General features: G+C 45.9%; 1 long non-coding RNA gene across 1 annotated transcript; it reads left to right on the forward strand.

Moving 5' to 3' along the window:
• The first annotated feature begins 439 nt into the window (after positions 1 to 439).
• On the forward strand, positions 440 to 17,349 carry LOC124992374 (uncharacterized). The gene is made up of 4 exons (XR_007110112.1): positions 440 to 549; positions 1,992 to 2,116; positions 13,618 to 13,725; positions 14,103 to 17,349. It is a non-coding gene; the product is annotated as an uncharacterized LOC124992374 (long non-coding RNA).
• The last annotated feature ends 807 nt before the right edge of the window (positions 17,350 to 18,156 follow it).

Consider the following 18,156-nt stretch of genomic DNA (forward strand, 5'->3'; position numbering starts at 1 on the left):
AGTCAAGTGACTTGGGCAAGTCCACCCAGCTAATGAGAGGTGAACCTGGAATTTTATTTTTATTTTTATTTTTTTTTAACCTGGGATTTTAAAGTTCTTCCTTTTAAACACGACACTGAACTGGAGGATGTACTAATTTTTTTTTTTTTTTTTTTAATACTAGGGATTGAACCCAAGGGAGCTTTACCACTGAGCTACTTCCCTAGCCTCCCCGCCTTTTTTTTTTTTTTGAAACAGGGTCTCACTGAGTTGTCCAGACTGGCTTTATACTTGTGATCCTCCTGCCTTGGTCTCCCGAGTGGCTGGGATTACAGATATGTGCCACTGTGCCTGGCTGTCCTGGAGGATTTTTAACCACCACACGAAGCACAATTATTCTTGTGCTCAGCTGAGGGATTCTGAGGATATTCATCTCTGCCTTCCTCTCTCCATCATGCAGGTCCCGTGAGCCTCTGCAGCAGCCACCAGCCCCAAGACTTCTTTCCTTTGCGCTCTTCAGTCGTGTTCCAGACACCCCTCCCCTCCGGTAATGAGGAGACAAGCTGTCTGGTAAAGCCTCTCAAATCCAGCCAGAATCATCTGGAAGAGTTTAGCAGGCAGGCAGGAAGGCCATTCTGAAATCAAGTTAGCCAGGATTCTGCCTGAGGCCCTCACATGAACCAGCAGTGCAAGCATTGCTGCCTATGGAAGCAGACTGCTCCTGGAGCTGCTGATAAAGTCACCTGGCTCTTTGTGGCCACTGACTTGTCCTTGTGTGCATTGGGAAGCAACGCTGTTGTGAGGCATGGCATTTCCTAGGGTTCTGCGTTGGAGGTGGAGAGGGCACAGCAACCACCTTCCCACCCAGCAGGTGTGGTCTTAACCCCCTGCACAGGTGTCTCTGGTGAGGGGTCTTCATGGCTGTCTATGGGGGTCTGTGCACTGTGGATTGAGCTTGTGGAACTTTAACCTTTACCCAGGCCTCCTGTGCAAAATGAGGTAATAACTGTACTAACCTGTGGAGCTATACTTACAAAGCTCTTGGCACATAGTGTTATAAAATAGTTTACTTTCATCACCACCACCACCACCACCACCATCATCATCACCATCACCATCACCACCATCAATACCACCACCATACCACCACCATCACCATTTCTATCAACACCACTAACATTACCACCACCATCACACCACCACCACCACCACCACACCATCACCATCACCATCACCACCACCACCAATATCACTACCACCACCATCACCACCACTACCACCACCAGTACCACCATCACCACCACCACCATCAATATCACCACCACCATCACCATCACCACCACCATCACCATCTCCATCACCACCATTAACATTACCACCACCATCACACCACCACCACTAAACATTACCACCATCACACCACCACCACCATCACCACCATCATCACCAATATCACCACCACTACCACCATCATCACCAATACCACCATCACTACCACCATCACCACCACCATCGCTACTATTCAGTACTAGATTTCCCATCCACACGTCTTTTTTTTTTTTTAAAGCAAAACCAAGGACTAAGGATTTAGCTCAGTTGGTAGAGTGCTTGCCTTTCAAGCACAAGGCCCTGGGTTCAATCCCCAGTACCACAAAAAAAAACAATCAAGTACCGTATTGTTTTTAATACTTTATTTAAACAAGTTTTAAATAACCCCACTCTTAAAACATAGCTTCCTCATAAGCAACAGTATCCTTGAGATCACAGATTTGATGGTTTGGGTTATATTTTTAAAGGTTCATCATCATATATACATGCCTATGGAAGTAACTCTTCACCCTGTAGCACTAAATGGTCTTGTACTGACAGATGGGTTCCACACCTTGCTTCTAGGGCCACCACTGCTGCCAAGTTCTTGCTCTGTGGGTTGTTGACTGTGACAGTACTTTCTTAGGAGCAGTTCTTTGGTGGGGTTGATAACCTGTGGTCTCCCCCACCCCACCACATTACAGGTCTCCTGGAGTTGTCATTCTGCAGAGATTCTAGCAGCTCATCCCAGGTTTGCAGAAGGAACTGCTTATAATAAGCTTTCTCCAACCCAGCTGCCTCTCTTGGGATTTGTGGGACTGTCATTCAGGTATGTTCCTTTCTCATGAATTTCTTCTCCTCAGTCTGGAATGGTCCCCTAATCCTTTCTCCCCATTCAGCTTCGCCTTGCCTCTTATCCTGACTCTATTGAGGATATCACTCAGGAGAGGGCATGCCTAAACCCAGGCCCTCCAGCTAGCCTCCAGTCCAGCTGGCCAGCCTGCTCCAGGCTTCCAGAAGCAGAAACTCCCAGGGGTTTTGTCTCTACTGCCTGTGGACTCGCCTCTTGCTTGCCTGCTTATTTCACTCCTAGGTCCAAAAACATCTTTTCTCTAAACCTGACCAGCAGAGACAGTTGCTCAGATGACTTATTAGGTGTTCCCTCTAATCCAAGTCTTTTCTTTCCTCATGTAGACCAGAGGGTAAATCTCCAAAGAGGCCTTGAGGGGTCTTCAGCTAATGGGGAAGCCTGAGAGCTGGGAGGCTGTGCCAGGGGTCAAGGAGAAGATGGAAGTCAATTGCCCGACTAATGCCTTGGATGCGTTGCATTTCTCTGACCCCATCCTGCCTGACAGCACCCAGAGCTTCACAAATATGCATTCAGAAAGTTCCACCCTGGGGGGCTGGGGATGTAGCTCAGTGGTACAGCCTGCCCAGCATGCATGTCACTGAGTTTGATCCCCAGCACTACACACACACACACAAGTCCCACCCTATTTGTGTAATGAGGTCCTTGAAATTGGCTGGCCCCTAACTGAAACAGGAAAAAACAGAGGGAGCTGGGTACAAACTTTCAAAAACCGATGACAACATGATTCCCTCCATCAGGTGGGAAAAAGGAAAAATACATATAAAGCAAGCCCCAGAACCTCTTCCTGAAGAGTAGAAATGGACTGGTTTTCATTGAATGATACAACTTTACTTTTTTAGTCTCTCTGTGCACTTTGGGAACCAGCATATACGAAACAGTCTAAATTGTGTCTTCTCAAAACAGTCAGAGGCTTTGAAGGTGGAGGGTTCAGAGTGAATTCTTTGCTCCAGTTAGGTAATCCCTGGGCCCTCCTCAATTCCAGGTCCTATGAGCTAAGCCTGAGGGCCACTTCCATTTGATACCCTTGACACTCTCTCCCTTCCCTCCCGATCCATGCCCAATCCTGCCCCCTCAGACTCTCACCCCACAGCTTCCACTTCTGGAAGGAATTGAATTTTATAAAGCAAGCTCACCTTGCTGTCTACCCACCTGGCCTCCCCTCGGTGCAACCTGTGTTCACTAACGCACTTACAGGATCTTCACTCCTTCCCTGTCAGGTTGGCCTAGCTTTGGTTCGATAGGAAAAGGCAGGGCAGGTGTAGGGCTTAGAAGACTCTAAAACTCACTCTGCCCTCTACACGTATTTAACTGATCAGACAGTTAATTTTACTTTTTACAGTATGTATTTCATTGTACTGGAAATTATCATCTCTTATAAATGACTTTCATAAGTAGTTGAGCTAGCTTATGGAATTCTGGAGATTCTGGTACACATCACAAAAAAATTAGACAAATTAAAGACGTTTGTGAACAATAACCCTCATTATGACAGCCTTACACAATGGAATAGTTAGAAGGCGATATAGGGTTATTCACAACAGTGATGATAAAACAATCACACTATAGTTACTATAATCAAAACACTACCTATCTGCTGGTCCGCAGGATAGACAGTGAAGATTCAGAATTAAAAAGCCATGGTTTCTGTGCTCAAGGGATCCTGGTCCAGGTTACTTTGGCTCAAGCAAATATTGTAAAGAATCTTCAAATCCATTCTCCACCTGCCCTGATAGGTGTCAGCAGCCATCAGATGGGCTTGGGTATGACTCGGGGCCAGGCACTCTTGCCTCTTATTCTCACACCCTGTGTGCTCAGACCCTGTGTGTACAGTGTGTGTCTCCACATCCTTTCACATTTCATCTGTGTCAGTATTGCGTTTTGCTACTCAGTCAAATTCTTGAAGATGAGAAAGAAATGTGTTTATTCATTGAAATTGCTTTGTGGAAGGATCTGCTCAGCTGAACACCTGGATTTTATTTTGATAATGATGATGTTGATGTTGAAAACGCTTGATAATTCAATAACTATGTAATGTGTCCTATTTTTAAAAGGCAACTTGGCTGGAGCCCAACTAACTAAACAGAAGAAGGTTCTTTTAACACAGTGGTAAAAGAAAAGGATTTGCAAACCCACTAGATGAGAGAACAGCACTCTGCTTGGCAGTTTTGTCTTCATTTGGCACTGTCCAGGTCACCTCCAGAATGATACAACGTCCATCTGTTTCTGTCTGTCATGGCCCTGGGCCCATCACTCCCTAAATACTACCCTTCCTGCCTCCTAGGCAGGTCTGGGCCTCCTCAGTGAGTGGATGGGGCTGATATTTAGGTGGTGTTCAGGGTAAGGACAACTCCATTCCACCTGCTTCCATGTGCCCTCCCTCATCTCTGGAAGCTCCCAGGGGGAGGTTGGTGGGCCTCCCTTTTGGAGGAAATAGACAGCAGTTACTTGCATATTTAGTGATGGAAATCTCTAGATGTAATTTTTATCATAGGCCTTCTGGTAGCTCCACAGCCGTCCCTGAAACTTTCCAGGTTATGTCCCTGTCTTTGGCCTAAGACATATCAGTTGAACAAGTTGAACACTGCAGTGAGAGGTATTTTGGCAGCCTCTGCAATTCCATGTACCTTCCATGTGCTATCCTTGGCCAGGGAGCTAGAAATATCAGTCCATGGGTGCTGGGACTGGCTGGGACCACCTTCCCTATAGATATTGTACATGTAAGGAAAGGACCTTGAAAACCAAATTCTACAATATAGAAGAGGGCTGGGGATATAGCTCAGTTGGTAGAGTGCTTGCCTCCCATGCACAAGGTCTTAGGTTCGATCCCCAGCGCCATTAAAAAAAACAAAACAAAAAAACAAAAAAAAAACTTTAAATTAAAAAAAATTATGGAAAAAAAAAAACGGTGGAGAAAAGAAATAAAATAAAAAGAAAGAAAGAGAAAGAAAGAAAGAAATGTGACCAAGACTTACGGATAAAATTAGAATTGATGAAATGACAACGGTCCCCAAGGGGTTTGTTAAGCTCCTGGTCCTCACAGGACTGAAGACCTTCTGTTGGATTGTGAAGACATCTTGGATATGTCCAATATTCTCATTATCTTTTTTGTCCACTGGGTTTCATCTTGATAAACTGAGTAGCTGGTATGGAGGTGTGTGTGACAGAGAAAGATACAAAGATATGGATATGAAAGGGAATTTCAGGTCCAAGGACCTGAAAGAAAGGGTGGGCTGGGGAGGTATCTCAGTGGTAAAGCTCTTGTTTAGCATTCATAGTCCCAGGGTTCAATTCCTAGAACAAGTCACGAAATGGGAGTCAGGGGAGGTTGGAATTTTTCATTGGTCAGAAAAAATATGAGTTTCCCATTACTTGAGCCACCCAGTGCAGAGCCCTTAGGAATCCTGTGGAACTGCTTCATCTTGTCTTATGCAGACAGATGTATATTTCCTATTCTAATACCTAGCAAAGGAAGGAAAGGCCATGGGGCTGGTGGACCTGCAGATAATCTGGACCAACAATCAGAGGAGCTTGAATTTCATGCTAGCTCAGATGCCAACAGCAATAATCTGTCTTTCATCTAATTCTTCTTGGATCCCTAGACTTGCTGGGAAAGAAGCTAACAGTTTCAGGCTGATTTGCTGGCTGAAGTGGCTGAGGGAATGGAAATTTGGAACAAGAACCAAACCACAGATATCTTTTGGCCACAACAAACCACAGTGCAGACGACTACTCTCAAAGCAATTCAAGTCATCATTTATTACTGACTCTTCTCTGCTGGTCACCTGCTGACTGTGGCCTACCATGTCACCAAACTGGTGGGAACAGATGGCCTAATCTGATGAGTGCATCACAGAACAGAGTAGTGCTGAACTGAGAGAATCATAGAAGATCAGGACTGGAACTTCTTTCTTTTACAGATGGGGAAACTGAGGCACAGGAAGAAACATTATAGTTATTAGTTCCCACTTCTGCTTCTCTAATTAGATTACAGAGGGGAAAGGCTTAGCAGAAGGCTTGGTCTTGGAAGATGCCTGAGAGATGTTTGTGGAAGGGGAAAGGAAGGAATGGAAGGAGAGGGGACTTACCAAAGTTATACTATGGCCATGCAGGATAGGCCTCCCCCAATAGGCCTCGCTCTGGAGGCATGCAGGCCACTGTCCCTCTTAGTGTTCCAGTTCTAGTCAGTGCTCTGAGCAAGCAGTTGGCTAGCCTGTTGTCCAGAAAGTATCACCGATACTGTCAGACTCCCAAGGCATCTGCTCTTCCAAGCAGGGTGCATGGAGACGCCCCTGATCTGTCATGTGAGCTGCATCAGAGGAGACAACCAGGACTTTTGGTCCACCTCCTCTGCTGAGGGGCTAAGCCTAGGGTATCCACTCAGGCTAGGGTTTGGGGCCAAGTAGAGTCAGGATGATGACCTGCAGGATTCAGGCAGAATGGAGCCTAACAGACAATCCCAGCAAGGCTTCCATGCAAAGGATGGAAGAATTTTAGAAAAGTTAATGAGGCAGGACCTGGGAAACAGATCCAGAGAGCAGAGGGGACCTGCTCAAGTTCCTGCACTGTCAGAAGCAAAGACAGATCAGCAGCAGGGCTTGAATCGTCATGGGGGTAACAGTGGGCCTGAACAGAGAGGAAGAGAAGGAGCCTGTGCAAGTCTCCAGGGCAGCATGGTAATGCACCTGCAGACTGTTTATCGGTGGGGCAGCCTCAACCGAAGCATGTTGGACAGGAGAGGAGTGTGGGCAACTGTTAAGGAAGCTGAGTCCTCTGCACCATTCTTTGTTGTCTCAGACCCAGTTCCACTCTCTGGGAATCTACTTCTCTCTGCCTTTGCTTTAGGGATAGGAGGGGCTCAGAGCTAGACTTGACTCTCTTCTAAGCAGCTCCCAGCATCAAGGCCCTGTCAGTGATGTGACCTTCTGCCACATGCAGACATTTACTGGGTATCCCTCATGTCCCAGGACTGGTGACAAACTCAGTGCTTGGTCTGTGACCCCAGGGGTCTTATGATCTTGTTGGGAAGCTGAGCACATTTGAGATACCCAGCATGGGGCACTCCAAGGCAGGCATGATCCCAGGCACACCCTATGGGTGAACAGAAGCAGAGAGTCTCAGCTTCAGAGCTGGTCTCTTGGAGGAGGTAAGGCTGAATCTGGAACCTGAGCATTACATGTTGGGACGAGGGGTTTGAGTAGTCACTGTGGCAAGAATTCATAGGATTTCTTGCAAGGGCAGAAGGAAGGAAATGTGTTGGGGTAGGCTTAGAACCATGGGATGAAGCCAGTGTTGTTCAAGAATTTTTTCAGCCGGGTATGGTAGTTCACATCTGTAATTTTGGTGACTCAGGAGGCTAAGGCAGGAGGATCACAAGTATGAGGCCATCCTGGGCAGCTTACTGAGACCTTGTCTCAAAATGAAAAATAAAAATGCTGGGAATGTAGTTTAGTGATAGAGTGGTTTGGGTTCAACCCTTAGTACCCCCCCAAAAAAAAATGTTTAGCAGAGTGTTTCACCAAAGAAATCTTTATTCAGAATGTGTCAAGCTGCTCAAAGCAGACCACTATATCCTCTCTACTCCCTCTTACCCCAGTGTTAGCCTCACTCTTATTGAACCAGCAGGGAGACTGAAGCACAGAAAGCAAAAGTGATAAGCTCAAGCTCATTTGGTATCAGGAGCAGAGACAGATAAGAGTTGAGATTTGTCTCCTTTCCCAGGTTCAGAGTTGTTTTGTTGTTGTTGTTGTTTTTCTTTTTTTTACTAGATCTTGCAGAATGGAGGCAGATTGGGGTTACTTGGGGAGCTATGGAATGTGTTTAGGCAGAGATGTTCTTTCTGGCTTTCCAGTCTGACAGCCCAGCTAGAATTGTAATCTCTCTATGTTGTAATCCTTTATTGAGAAGATTAGCATATTGGATGACCTGAGAAGTATCTCCAGTGATGCAGGGTCAAAGAAACTGGTGGAGTTGGTAGTTTGTGCCCAGGAGGGACAGATACTCTTGGTGAAGTTTTGATAAATAGATGAACATCAATGAATAAGTTATATGGAAGAACCAATGCTTCCTTAAACTGCAACAGGAATTCTGCCATTCATTCACAGGCCTATTGATGTCACTTTAATTAGCAACTCCCAAATAACTAGAAAAGCCCCATCTTCAGCTTACAAATAGTGCTGAAGAACTGATCAACAACTGGGCACGGTGGCCCATACCTGTAATCCCAGCAGCTGGGAGGTTGAGGCAGGAGGATCGAGAGTTCAAAGACAGCCTCAGCAAAAGTGGGGTGCTAAGCAACTCAGTGAGACCTGTCTCTAAATAAAATACAAAATAGGGCTGGGGATGTGGCTCAATGATTGAGTGCCTCTGAATTCAATCACTGGTATCCTCTGTCACCACCACCCACCACATACACACACACACACACACACACACAAAAAAAAAAAAAAAAAAAAAAAAAAAAAACGAAAAAACAATCTCTGGAAGTTAAAGAAGACCTCCTGCCTATCTTCCCTGGGGTTTGTTGTGGCCAAGCCTCCTTCCACCAGGTCTCTGCCTGGTCTCATGACAAGTTAGTGTCCATGACCTTGTGGCCCAGAAGGCTAACTGGAACTTGGGGTGAGGTGAAACATCTAAAATGGGTAGCATATACATTTATCCTTTTTGTCATCATTGTTTATTCTTTCATACACCCTAGCCTTCACAGAAAAAAGTCACTTCCTGGTTGCAGAGTCAAATCAGTCCTCTTCCCCCACACACAGTCACCCAGCAGATAAACAAGCAAGCTGCTCTTAAGCTCAGATCCCCAGGAACGCCCCTATATTGTACTTAAGCAGCACTTTACAGTGTGTGAATGATTTTCAGATACATTCTCTTATTTATTCTTCACAAGAATGCTGTGAGGCCAGCCAAACTGGCATTGTCAGAGAGGCAAGACTTGCCCCGATGATGTTGCTGGTTAGCAGTTATTCAATCGATATTTATTTATATGTATTTATGAATGATATTTGTTATTACATTGTAAAGCCAGATCTGCTGACTTGCTTTCCAGGACACTCTCAGCCCCCACCAGGCTTTTTCTCCTAAGGATATAAATAAAAATGGATTTCCCACTAGGAACAGGTCAAATGACTTAATACAGCCTGAGTCAATTCACAGCGACCTGGTAAATCTATGTGAGTCATTTGAATAATAAACCAGAGGAATTCTCAAGCCTGTAGCAGAAAGAAATAGAATCACACAGCTGGAGAGAACTCATTTATTGAGATCAGTGGCTTTTAAACATTTTTAGAAGCACAAAAACCATTCTTAAAATCAAATTTGGTCTGGGGATGTAGATTAGTGGTAGAGTGCTTGCCTCGTGTATGTGAGGCCCTGGCTTCAATCCCCAGTACTGTAACAAAACAAAACTCTGTGTGTGTGTGTGTGTGTGTGTGTGTGTGTGTGTGTGTGTGTATGAGGCAACTTAGCTTGAACTTGAGGCCTCACTAAGACAGTATCTGCCTTACCTCATTTTCTGTTGCTGTAAGTGAATACCACAAGCTGAATAATCTATAAAAGAAATTTATTTCCTACTATTCTGAAGACTAGGAAGTCCAGTGTCACAGGGCCACATCTGGTAAGAGCTTTCTTATTATGGGGACTACCACAGAGTCCTGAGATGGCACAGGGTATCACGTGGCCAGAGTGTCCTAGCTCAGTTCTCTCCTCTTCTTGTAAAGCCACAGGCCCACTGATCCCACCCTTGTGACCTCATTTTACCTTAATTACCTCCCCAAAGTTCCACCTTCAAATATCATAGTCAGGTGTTATGGTTTAGATACAAGATGTCCCTCAAAATCTCACATGTGAGACAAAGCAGGAAGGTTTGGAGGAGAAATGATTGGGTTGGAGCATTAACCTAATCAGATAATTAATCCCTAATGGAATTAACTGAGTGGTAACTGAAGTGGTAGGGTGTGACTGGAGGAGATTGGAATTGGGGTGTGGCTTTGGGGTATTTTTTTGGTATCTGGAGAGTGGCGACTGCTCTGATCTGCTTTCTGATCACCATGATGTGGGCTACTTCCCTCTACCACCCTCTCCCACCATGATGTTCAGCCTCACCCTGAGCCCTGAGGGATGGAGCTGGCCTTCTATGGACTAAGATTTCTGAAACCATGAGAAATTTTTCCTCCTCTACAATTGTTCTGGTCAGGTCTTTTAGTCACAGCAGTGAAAAATACCTGATTAAAACATCAGGTTATTTACACCCTTGTACTCACAGTGGGGATTAAATTTCACATGAGTTTTGGTGGGGCCATTCAAACTATAGCAGCATCTTTGAGAAACCCCATATTTGTAGATGAGGAAACAGGCAGAGGCCCAGGGAGAGGCTGCTGGGGAATTGGTGCCTAAGATGGGAGTAGAACCCCAACTAGTGTTATTCCCATTGAAGGGTTCTCAGGATGAATGAGCTAATCTTCCCAAGTCACTTTCTGGCCAGACCTCCACTGTTCCACGTATTTCTACACACACCCTATCCTTTCTTTCCCCTTTGTTCTAGCTAGTCCTTCTTCTTGGAATGCATTTCCACCTGCAAAATTTATATTCTTTTCTTCCTGACCACCCCCATGAAACTGGAACTAAAGGTCATAGCTGGTGACAGTGTCATTTCTGAGTCCCTCCAGAACTTTGGCCACACTCAGGATGTTCTGCTTTGTCTAGAGCCATCTGAGGCTTAATCCCACCTGAGACTCCTTCTTGAGAACAGGGCCTGCTTCATCACAGAATCTATCGCAGGGTCTTTCAGCTTTAAACTGCCTTGAAACTATGGCCTCATGGTGTTACTCTCAAGTAGAGTCTTCTCTGCTTTGCTTATTTGTTTACTTGTTTTTAAGGGATTGATGTGTAGAATCAGTCTTATTTCTGAGTATCCAAGTCCTGGTTGAATTCTTTTAAAGTTGTTTTTTGTTTTTTGTTTTTTGGTTTTTGGTTTTTTTTTGTACTGGAGATAGAACCCAGGGCACTCAACCACTGAGCTACATTCCAAGTCCTTTTTAAAAATATTTTATTTGGGGACAGGGTCTTGCTAAGTTGCTTAAGTCCTCATTAAATTGCTGAGGCTGACTTTGCACTTATGATCCTCCTGCCTCAGCCTCCTGAGCTGCTGGGATTACAGGTATATGCCACCATGCCAGGCTTAAAACCGTTTGATAACAATTACAGAAGACTATCATTTTGGACTAAGCCTCTCCTAGAGGCTTCAGAGAGAGCATGGCTCTGCCAACATCCTGATTTTATGGGGTGGGGTGGAAGGAAGTAGGTCACTGGGGGCATGCCCTGGAAGACTTTATCTCATCTCTGGCCCTCTCCCCTCCCCTCCCCCCTGTTCTTTCTCCTCTTCTCTCTCTCTTTCTGGGCTGCCATGAGCCATGAACTGAGCAGCTTTCCTTCCACCATGATGCTTCTGCTCCTTTAGGTTGTTTATGTCAGGCACTTTTGTCATAGTGATGGACAGTTAACTAATGCTTGCAATCTACCCTCTTAGAACTTACCTTTTGATAAGAGAGGCATGACAATAAACACAAATGAGTAAATAGAAAAATGGTAGATTCTGTTGAGTGTACTGAAGAAAATAAGTGGGTCAGGTGACATTTTAGCTCTTACCTGACGAAGGGAAGCTCATTGTGGGGAGGCAGACAGGAGGTAGATCTGCAGGGCTTTGAGATGATATTGGAAAAATGGATTGTCATGGAGCCAAAGCAGTCATGGACTGCCCTACCTGGGTTGTTCAAATGGGAGCTAGTGACTTAGAAGAGAATGGTGGCAACAGAGGAGTAAAATGGACAGATTCGAGATGTCGTGTGATGGCAGAAGCAAAGGTGCTATGGGTTGGCTGTGGAGCTTTGAGAAAGGGAGGAATCAATGTTGAATCTAGATTTTTGGCTTCAGCTGAAAGCATTTATTTTTTAGTAGATCATGAAGCCATTTATTGAACTGGGGAAATTAGTGGAAGTGCCTGTTAGGGCTGAGAAGCAGGAATCAAGAGTTCTGTTAGTTTTGCAATGGCTGACATCTTGAAATGCCAAGGAAGCCATTAATTATGTGAGTCCAGCAGCAAGACAGCCTCCAAGTCTAATGTCTTTCACCCTGACTTGTGATAAGATCAGACCAAAAACCAAGGCCTACAGTGAAATTGGAAAATGTCTTTCATCCTTTTAGAAGACTTCTCTTTCTCCAGGGTTCTCCTGGCCATGTGCCCACTGGGAGCCCCTGAATAACTGCTAATATGGAGAGACTTGCCAAGCAGCATCGATGTTTTCAACCTCCTTCACAAAGTACATTGTGTTACAAAAGCATCCCGTGAAAAAAAAAAAAAAGAAAATACTTACAAAAAAAAAAAAAAAAAAAGCATCCCGTGATATCTTCAGAATGTTTCCAGCTTCAATGGAGCAGGCTCTCTTGGGGCTTCCAGGATAAGCTGAAGTGGAAGGGTTGAGGGAGGATGTCGGTGACTCTGTACAGCATTCCCAGGACTCCAGGATGCCAGCTGCTTGGCCAATTAAAGGAGAAAGCTTTTGTTTTGCATAGTCTGACTTTCCCTAGGAAGATCTTGGAAAAAAGAGCCTGCGCTGGACAAGTGAGCCTCAGCCCACATTGCTGACTCAGAAATAGCAGCTGCGTGCCCTGGGAGCCGGCAGTTGTTGGCACAATCAAAGATCAATTAAAACATGCCATTCTGGTTTGCTCTTCCTACATGGCTGCTCCAGGGCACTTCCTCTCACTTTCAGTTTCCCCCAAAGAGTTTTTTTGCTGCCTAATTAACTTGGAGCCGAGTGACCTAGAAGGATGCGTGCTGCACAGGAGGGAGGGGCATTGCACAGGGACTCAAGAGTCAGGACTTGTTCTGGCTCCACCGAAACTATTCCTGAGATTGCCAGCAAGTCATTTAACTCCCTGTGCCTCAGGTCCCTCAACTGTGGAACAGCTAGTGATTTGTCTACCTTTTTGTCCAGGTGTTTGGGGAGTCATTGAAAATAAAAGGAGAATACATAGGACCACACTGTGTGCACTGTAAACTCCTCTCCAAATGTAATGGCTTCTGTGATATATAGCATGTAAAAATACATGTTTTTTAACCCATCTTAAAGACAATCTTTTAAAAAGTTTAAGAGAAAATCCTCTTTATTTGGGAGAAGAAATTGGCAATCCTGAACCCCTGAAGTATCCTGAGTTGATATTACTTCTCTTCTCTTGGGCCTCAAGAGAGCTATAACTGGGTGCCCTTGGAATGTCCACAGCAGAGGATGCTGGGAACCTCCAAGGGAAAGTTGTCAGACTGAGCAAATAAAAGTATAGGACATACGGTTAAATCTGAATTTCAGATAAACAATAATTTGAGTATAAGTGTGTTTCAAATATTGCATGGGATATATTGATTGCATTGTTTATCATAGCTGTGCATCTTATATTTTATCCAGCAACTCTACAGGATGCCTGGGCAGCATCCAGCAGGCCTACAACATCACTTGGATCCCCAAGATGCCTCACTCTTGTCTCCAGGAGAGAGCTCTGCCTTTAGAGTGCAGGTATCCTTGCTCTTCAAGTTCTTTGGATTAAAGATATAATTTGTCTTCAATAATTCAGCACATGTATTTGAGGGCTGCCTATGTGCAAAAGTATGTTGTCCAAATGTGTAAGACAATATGGCTAGTCACCACTGACTTAAACCTCAGAGAAGGAAGCTCTTCTCTTAGCTGAAGGAGAGGAGAACAAACGCATCGGAGACACTGGGGGAAGGGTTAGGAGGGTATTAGCCAGGGAGCAGGACCACAGAAAGAGCAAGATTTGGTTTTGCATACCCAGCATGCCTCCCTTCTTGCTGATTGGACACTGGGGGCTGGGGACCAGGGACCCAGCCATAGCATGTCTTTTCCTCATGAAGTTATTTCTGCTTTGGACACAGGCTTTTCAGTGAGATGAAGGGGAAGCAGTGAGAGAAGACTTCAGGTGATGCCTCACTGGGAGCAGCATGTTTGAGACTCCACCACAACTTGTCCCTAGCAGCTCCAGAAGTGCACACGAAGGAGAAAGCAAATCAGCTGCTGACCTGGCTGTAATTCCAGATGAGTAGACACTCAGCTGGTCCTGTGGTCTCCCTTTTATCTCTCTGTCTTAGTCCATTTGGTGCTGCTACAATAGAATACCACAGATTGGGTAACAATAAGTAAATAGAAGTTGACTTGATTCATGGTTGTAGAAAGTGGAAAGTCCAAGATGGAGGGGCCACATCTGGTGAGAACCTTCTTGCCGTGCATTATAACATGGTGAAAGGCTTCTTGTGGGGATGGGTGGAGGCTGAATTCATTCTATTATCAGGAACTTAACACCTGCAATAACTAACTCACTCCTACCATAATGGCAGTAATCCACTCATGAGAGAGGCAGGGCACACGAGACCTCACACCACTCAACACTGTTGCATTAGACTTAAGTTTCCAACAAGAACTTTGGGGATATATTCAAACCATAGTGCCTTCCTTCTTGCTTTTTATCATTATTGCCTGACCAACTACCACAAGCAGAGCCTTTCATCTGACTCACAGGAGGAAATCAAGCTGAGCCCCCTTTACGAGGTTTACATTATGAGCTAAGAAAGTTAAGAAGGGAACTGGATGGACAAGGAATCAAGTCCAACTGGGGGATCCAGGAAGACTTCCTGGAGGAACTAGGCCTTGGCTCTGAGTCTTGAGGGATGCATAGTATTTGAACACGTAGAGACAGAGAAGGAGGGCATACCCACACGGAGGAAAGAGAGTGCGGCAGAGGGGAGGCTGGGGAGCCCCGAACACGTGGAGGAAGGAAGTGGTGGTCATGATGACTTCAGGCCATCCCAAAGACCCAGGGGAAAGCCACATTTGCATCATTTTGGGATGCTCAGGAAAACATCCTGGCCATTTGTTTACCTGTTTTCCCTTCTATCGAGCACATCTTTCTCTGTTGGAGGCTCATTTATAATTCAGGCAACCTCCTTCAGAGGGAGCAGGTGTTTCTCTGGGATGAAGCACCTTGGGAAGCAGAGTGTACAGGTGGAGGGGAAAGCATGTGGCAGCACAGTCAGGTGGAGACAAGGGCAGAAGGGGGAGGAGGCTGGGGGGCAGAAGACAAGGCAGCAAAAGCAAGAGAGAGCTTAATGCCTTCCCACCCAGCACTTGCTCTCTTCTCCCTCCCTCTGCTCTCTTCCCTCTGCATATCTGGATTGATGAACCCTCTGCTCTGGGTTCCTCAGAAAGCAGAGCTTGAGGTAAAGGCTCAAGTGTATCTGCTCTACAGGGGAGTGAGTTCAAGGGAGAGCCAATAGAAGGGTGGGATCTCAAGCTGGCCACAGCTCCATTCCACACAGTGGCTCCTTTCACGGACCCATCATCTGTGAGGACATGTAAGAACCACATCCTACACTCCTGCTCGGTCTGGAGGAGGAAGAGAGAGGCACCGGTCTCCACTTCTCCAGGTCGCAGAAGCACAGGGCTTTTTGCATGTCAGGGTCAACAGCGAAGCTGGTGGGGAACAGCGTGAGGTATTGTCATGTTGGGCCAGGGGGACGAGTGTTGGAGCCCATGTGGAGATGGTCACCACAGTGAAGGCTGGGGCCGAAGCAAGGGGCCTTAGGAGAGGCCCACGAGGACCTGGAGATGCCCCAGAATGCAAGGACGGTCCATCTCAGCAGCTCTCCCCTTAGTTACTAGTTAGCTCTTACGCAGGTATCTGCCTGCTGGCAAACCACTGAGAGCAGGAGTCACACACAAGGTACCAGTGGAGGGTGGAGACAGAGTGGGCCTCAAGAAAGCTCACTCCCCTGCACAGACCTGACTGGGCCTGGCTGGGATCCAGTCACCCCGAGAGCCCATTTTGGCTGCTCATCTTTGAGGCAGTCCCCAAGGGCCTCAGAGAGCAAACATAATCCCAAACAAAGGCAAGGCATTAAAGGGACTCCTGAGGATCCAGCATTATTAATGACCTATTCAAGCCAGGGAAATCAATAGCTGTTTAGAATGGGCTTTAGGGAGAGACTAGTTTAGATTAAGAAAAAGGAAAAACAAATAGTTGCCCTCGATGAGGTAAGGGGGCGAGGCAGCTCCCCCAGCTCGACAGTGCTTCTGTAACCTTTTGATTGACACTTGCAGAGGAGGGTCTGTGGATAGGTAGACATTATGAACTAGATTGATGTCTTAATCTAATTTTCCCTTACCTATCCAAAGATCCCAAATTGCAAAAGAGAAGATTTATTACTTTTCTAAAACAGATTAGTACCTTCTTCCTCAAAGCACTAGGAAACCAAAAAGGCTTTTAAAGCTCTAGAGGTTAAACTTGAAATGCTGGTACTTTCAGTTTGGCAGGAAAAGTAAAAACAATGCTGATTCCACTTGAATGGTCTGGGGTTTATCTAATTCTCTTCTCCAGGAGCCGGAGCCCTACTGGATATAGACACTTTCTGCTTCCCCCAGGGGAAGTAGGGGTGGGCATTATTGGCCCAGTTTGGCAGCTAGGAAAGCAAAGCACAAGATGGGGAAAGGATCTGTCCAAAAGAACACGGTGACCGTGTGAAGTATGACAATTCCCACTGACTTCTTGATTATAGTTTTAGTATAGAAACTATTGTAGACCCTGGATTAAGCACCATCATATAAGACGGTGTTAAGGTGGGGGTTATGAGGACAAAGGGACACTGTAGGTCATGGAGGACCACTCCTTTAGGGTCTGGAAATTTCTTTGTGTTCACTTCCTATTTTAGTCAGCTTTTTCACTGCTGTGACTAAAAGATTCAACCAGAACAATTTTAGGGGAAGAAAAGTGTATTTGGGAGCTCACGGTTTCAGAGGTCTCAATCCATAGACGGCAGGCTCCATTTCCTCAGAGCTTGAGGTGAGGCACAACAACATTGTGGAGGGAAGGGGTTCGCATGATGATCAGAAGCAGGGAGAGACTCTATGCTCCAGATACAAAATATATACTCCATAGTCACACCCTTAATCAACCACTTCCTCCAGCCACACCCACTGCCCCCATTCACCACCCAGTTAATCCCATCAGGGATGAATTCACTGATTAGGTTAAGGCTCTCACAGCCCAATCATTTCTCTTCCAAACCTTCTTGCATAGTCTCACATGAGATATGGGGGACAGGGGTGGAATGTTATGGTTTGGATGTGAGGTGTCCCCCAAAACTCATGTGTGAGACCAAGCAAGAATGTTCAGAGAAGAAATAATTGGGTTATTGGAGCCTTAACCCAATCAGTGAATTAATCTCCTGACAGGATTCACTGAGTGGTAACTGAAGGCAGGCAGGGTGTGGTGAGAGGAGGTGGGACATTGGGGGCAAGGCTTTGGGTTATATATTTTATCTCTGGGGAGTAGAGTCTCTCTGCTTCCTGATCATCACATGAGCTGGTTCCCTCCACTACATTCTTCCACCATGATGTCCTGCCTCACCTTAAGCCCCAAGGAATGGAGCCAGCCTTTTCTGAACTAAGACCTCTGAAACCACGAGCCCGCAAATAAACTTTTCCTCCTCTACAATTGTACCGGTTGGGTCTTTTAGTCACAGTAGTGAAAATCTCACTAAAACACTTCCTTTCTTCTCTCACCCTGCAGGACTGAAGCTGAGCACTCATGTGTAGCCAGCCAACTCCTGATCCAGTGAGTGCTCCCTTGGGGCCTCCCAGTACCTTTATGCAGAGTTAGGGTGTTGGCACTCACCCCAGTAACGTGGTGAGGCTTGTGCCATGACCTAAGAATACTTGAGTTCAATTCCCCTTTGTCAGGAGCCTCCTATGTGCTAAGTCCTGAGCAGGGTGCTAAGTAGTCACGTGAGGCTACACTTGGGAGAGGCAGGAGAGAGGACCATGTGGTGCTGACTTGGGTGACTGTGGCCTCTGATGACTGAGGCAGGCCTGCATGGGGAGTTGCAGGGCCTGTGGCACTGGGTTACTGGAGGCCTGGGTACAGGGCCAGGCAGCACT

The sequence above is a fragment of the Sciurus carolinensis genome, chromosome 9 (assembly GCF_902686445.1).
Source record: "Sciurus carolinensis chromosome 9, mSciCar1.2, whole genome shotgun sequence".
Lineage (NCBI taxonomy): Eukaryota > Metazoa > Chordata > Mammalia > Rodentia > Sciuridae > Sciurus > Sciurus carolinensis.